Source organism: Palaemon carinicauda, chromosome 10 (genome assembly GCF_036898095.1).
Source record: "Palaemon carinicauda isolate YSFRI2023 chromosome 10, ASM3689809v2, whole genome shotgun sequence".
NCBI lineage: Eukaryota > Metazoa > Arthropoda > Malacostraca > Decapoda > Palaemonidae > Palaemon > Palaemon carinicauda.
In genome coordinates this window covers 22097391-22102390 of record NC_090734.1, presented here as the reverse complement: position 1 = coordinate 22102390, position 5000 = coordinate 22097391, and positions in this window count along the sequence as shown.

Below are 5000 nucleotides of genomic sequence, written 5' to 3'. Positions count from 1 at the left end.
ACAAAGCAAAACTGCAAAGTCATATGACTCTCTTACAGAGTTCATCAAACTAAGGAAAAGCTTAAATATACGAAAAACGACGCTGGCTTATTAATAAACTTAAAACTAAAACAAGATCAAAATGTTGGACAAGTATTAACAATTCATAATTAGATTATAATGAATTTACTTTAATCTAATACCTTTCTCCCCCTACAAATTTTCTTTGTTTATCAAAGAGAGTAAAAAAAATTCAAACAACCTAAAGAATCAATTAAATCTAAAAATAGTATCAATCTCAAAAGTAAAGATAACCTTAATATAAACATGCATAGGATTTTCTAATAAAGTGCACACAATTGTGCATTACACATCCTGAAATAAAAAGGTCAGCATTAAATATACCTTGATTAAACATACCAATATATAAACAGTCTTATTAAATACAAAGCCTGGAAAAGAAAAATAATCGAACATAATTCTAAAGCCAAAAAAAAATATGTACTAAATCACAGAAAATGATAAAGTTCTGGAATTCCAAAAGTCCTTGCTAAAAATTGAAGTCATAACAAATGCCACAAAGAGCTACCTATCAGCTAATAAGAAACTATGACTATCATAGAACTGAATATTTCTTACAGCTAATACTTAAACTAAAACCACTGGCAAAAATAAAAAGAAAAAAAATATCGTATGAATAAACAAATCAACCGAACAATGTCGGAATAAACCATAAAGTTAGCACTTTCTTTTACTATAAATGAACACAAAGAGAAACGAGCAGGGCGAAAGAGGCAGAGAAAGATCAACAAAAATAAACACTTTACATCCTAGACAAGGTGTCCGGGATCTTGTTATCAGATCCTTTAATATGCTTAATTACCAAGTTGAGCTCTTGCAGTTGAAAGGCCCAACGTAAAATCCTTTGGTTAGACCCTTTCATTCGTTCAATAAACACTAACGGATTATGATCCGTCCATACCTCCACTGGAAAAGAAAGATTAGTTAAGTATGGTTTAAAATGAGATATGGTACAGAACAGGGCGAGAGCCTCTTTCTCAATAGTTGAATACTTACGCTCTGCCGTTAACAACTTTTTGCTGTAGTAGGATATTGGGTACACCTCCTTGTCCTCACCCTTTTGAAAGCGAACTCCTCCAATACTTATATCACTAGCGTCAACAGCAATTATAAAGGGAGCTTGAAAATTTGGAGAAATCAAAATAGGTTTAGACATGAGAATAGTCTTAATTCTAATGATTGCATCTTCACACTCAAAAGTCCAAATTAATTTCTTATTTTTTTGCAAAAGATCATTCAAGGGACGAGCAATGTCAGAAAAGTTCCTAACGAACCTTCTATAGTAGCCCATCATACCTTGCACCTTTCGAACTTCTCGGACATTGCAGGGTCTCTTTAAATTATTTATAGCCTCGACATAAGCCACTTTTGTGGCTATATGACCCAGACCAGCCTCATGACCCAGATACACAATTTTAGCCTTGCCAAATTCACATTTAGGGAGGTTAATCACTAAACCCACAGCACGGAGAGTTTCAAAAACATTACGTAACCTAAGTAAATGAGTTTTCCAATCATTACTGTGGACAACAAGATCATCTATGTAAATCTCAGTACCTTCTAATCCACAGACCACACGGTTCATTAATCTTTGAAAAGTACAAGTAGCATTCCTCATCCCAAAAGGCATGACCTTGCATTCATACAAACCGAATGGGGTGACAAATGCTGAAATTTCTCTTGCTCGATCCGACAAAGGAACTTACCAGTAGCCATTGAACAAATCCAATTTTGTGATATACTTTGCTGAACCAATGCGGTCTATGCAGTTGTCAATTCTAGGAAGAGGAAAGGAATCACTTTTAGCATGCGTATTAACTTTTTGATAGTCCACACACATTCGATACTGTCCATCGGGTTTCTTCACCAATACGTTAGGGGAGCTCCAAGGACTAACAGAAGTTTGTATTAAATCATGCTTCAACATATATTCTATTTCCTTATTGACTATATCCATTTTAGTAGGATTTAGTCTATTAGGGGTTTGTTTAATTGGTGAAGCTTCTCCTACCACCACATCATGTTCAATTAAACTAGTCAATCCGGGAGAGTCTCAAACTAAATCTGAAAAAGAATGAAAAACCTTCCATTTCCCTTCTTTGATTTTGATCAAGATGCTTCAGATGCTCATATAACCCATCCAAACATTGCACATTCTTGGATAGAGCATCTGAAGGTACTTGATTAATTATTTCCTCAGACCCATTAGGAAGCACCTCTGCCACCAAAGAAACTGATTCATACCCAGTTTCCAAAGGATCAGATCTACTAGAGACATAAGGTTTCAGTCTGTTAATGTCAAAAATTCGACACTCGTTTGGTCCCTGGAGCTTCTATTTCATAATTAAGATCGGATAACTTCCTCAACACCTTCCAAGGCCCCTTATACATGGGTTCAAGGAAGTTATCCGAATCAGTACCCACCACCAAAACTAATTCCCAAGTTTCAAACGACCGTGCTCGAGTTTTCTTGTCATAATTACTCTTCATAGTAGCCTGAGAGCTAGCTAAATTGTCTCTAGCAAACTCCCAGGCGCTAGAAAGTTTTCATCTTAGGTTATCAACAAATTCCCCCACGTTCGTCTCCTTTATTTGATCAGATTCCAAAACTTCATATAAAATTTCTAAAGAGACCCGTATTTTATGTCCAAAGACTAATAAAAAAAGGAGCCACGCCCGTGGATGAATTTGGATGACTTTTAAGAGCAAAGAGAGCAAAAGGAAGACCCTTATCCCATTCCTCTCCATGCCCTTAATAATATCTCCTTAAAATTGATTTAAGAGATTGATGGAATTTTCCCACCACTCCCTGACTCTCTGGATGGTAAGGAACACTAGTGCTGTGCAGAATGGCCAGATCTGCACACTTACTTCGAAATTTCTTAGTAGTAAAATTAGTTCCACAATCAGTTTGAATCTTACGAGGGATTCCATACCTCGAAAAGAAAATTACCAACTGGTCAAATACGGCCTTAGATGTGATTTTCTTCATGGGAATAGCTTCGGGAAATCGTGATGACCGATCCATTACATTCAGTAAATAGATAAAACCTGTTTTAGTTATAGGCAGAGGGCCTACTATATCAACTACTATTATTATCATTATTATTACTATCCAAGCTACAACCCTAATTGGAAAAGCAAGATGCTATAAGCCCTGGGGCTCCAATAGGGAAAAATAGCCCGGTGAGGAAAGGAAATAAGGAAATAAATAACTAAAGAGAACAAATTAACAATAAATCATTCTAAAAAAATAATGTCAAAAGAGATATGTCATATGTAAACTATTAACAACGTCAAAAACAAATATGGCATAAATAAACTATAAAAAGACTCATGTCCGCCTGGTCAACAAAAAAGCATTTGCTCCAACTTTGAACTTTTGAAGTCCTACTGATTCAACAACCCGATTAGGAAGATCATTCCACAACTTGGTAACAGCTGGACTAAAACTTCTAGAGTACTGCGTATTATTGAGTCGTATGATGGAGAAGGCCTGGATATTAGAATTAACTGCCTGCCTAGTATTACGAACAGGATAGAATTGTCCTGGGAGATCTGAATGTAAAGGATGGTCAGAGTTATGAAAAATCTTATGCAACATGCATAATGAACTAATTGAACGACGGTGCCAGAGATTAATATCTAGATCAGGAATAAGAAATTTAATAGACCGTAAGTTTCTGTCCAACAAATTAAGATGAGAATCAGCAGCTGAAGACCAGACAGGAGAACAATACTCAAAACAAGGTAGTATAAAAGAATTAAAACACTTCTTCAGGATAGATTGATCACCGAATATCTTAAAAGACTTTCTCAATAAGCCAATTTTTTTGTGCAATTGAAGAAGACACAGACTTTATATGTTTCTCAAAAGTAAATTTGCTGTCGAGAATCACACCTAAAATTTTGAAAGAGTCATACAAATTTAAAGAAACATTATCAATACTGAGATCTGGATGTTGAGGAGCCACCGTCCTTGACCTACTTACAATCATACTTTGAGTTTTGTTAGGATTCAACATCATACCCCATAATTTGCACCATGCACTAATTTTAGCTAAATCTCTAGTAAGGGATTCACCAACCCCAGATCTACATTCAGGGAATGGAATTGATGCAAAAAGAGTAGCATCATCTACATATGCAACAAGCTTCTTTTCTAGGCCAAACCACATGTCATGTGTATATAGTATGAAAATTAATGGGCCAAGAACACTACCCTGTGGAACACCGTATAACACATTCCTATACTCACTATGGTGCCCATCAACAACAACTCTTTGAGATCTATTCCTTAAAAAATCAATAATAATGCTAAGAAATGACCCACCCACTCCCAACTGTTTCAGTTTGAAAACAAGGGCCACATGATTAACACGGTCAAAGGCAGCACTAAAATCAAGGCCAATCATACGAACTTCCCGACCACAATCAAGGGATTTCTGTACTGCCTTGGAGATTGTAAGAAGGGCCTCACATGCTCCAATGCCTTTACGAAAACCGAATTGCAAACTAGGGAATAGATGATTACCTTCAGCAAACCTATTAAGACGTTTTGCCAGAAGACGTTCAAAAACTTTAGATAATATGGGAGTTATGGAAATTGGGCGGTAATCAGTGGGACTTGAGCTACCACAAACACATTTACATAGAGGAGTAACATTACCAATTCTCCAACAAGTGCTAAAAGCTCCTCTTCTTGCTAACTTGCGCAAAATAACAGATAATTTTGGAGCTAAGAAATCTGCTGTCTTTATAAAAAACAGAGGAAAAATACCATTTGGGTCTACACCTCCATAAGCATCAAGGTCCATCAAGAGAGCTTTAATCTCACGAGATCGAAAAGCTAAACTAGTTAGTTTAGCTTCAGGAAAACAGGAATGAGGAAGTTCAAGTTTTTCATTACTCTGTTTACTGTCAAAAACATTAGCCATAAG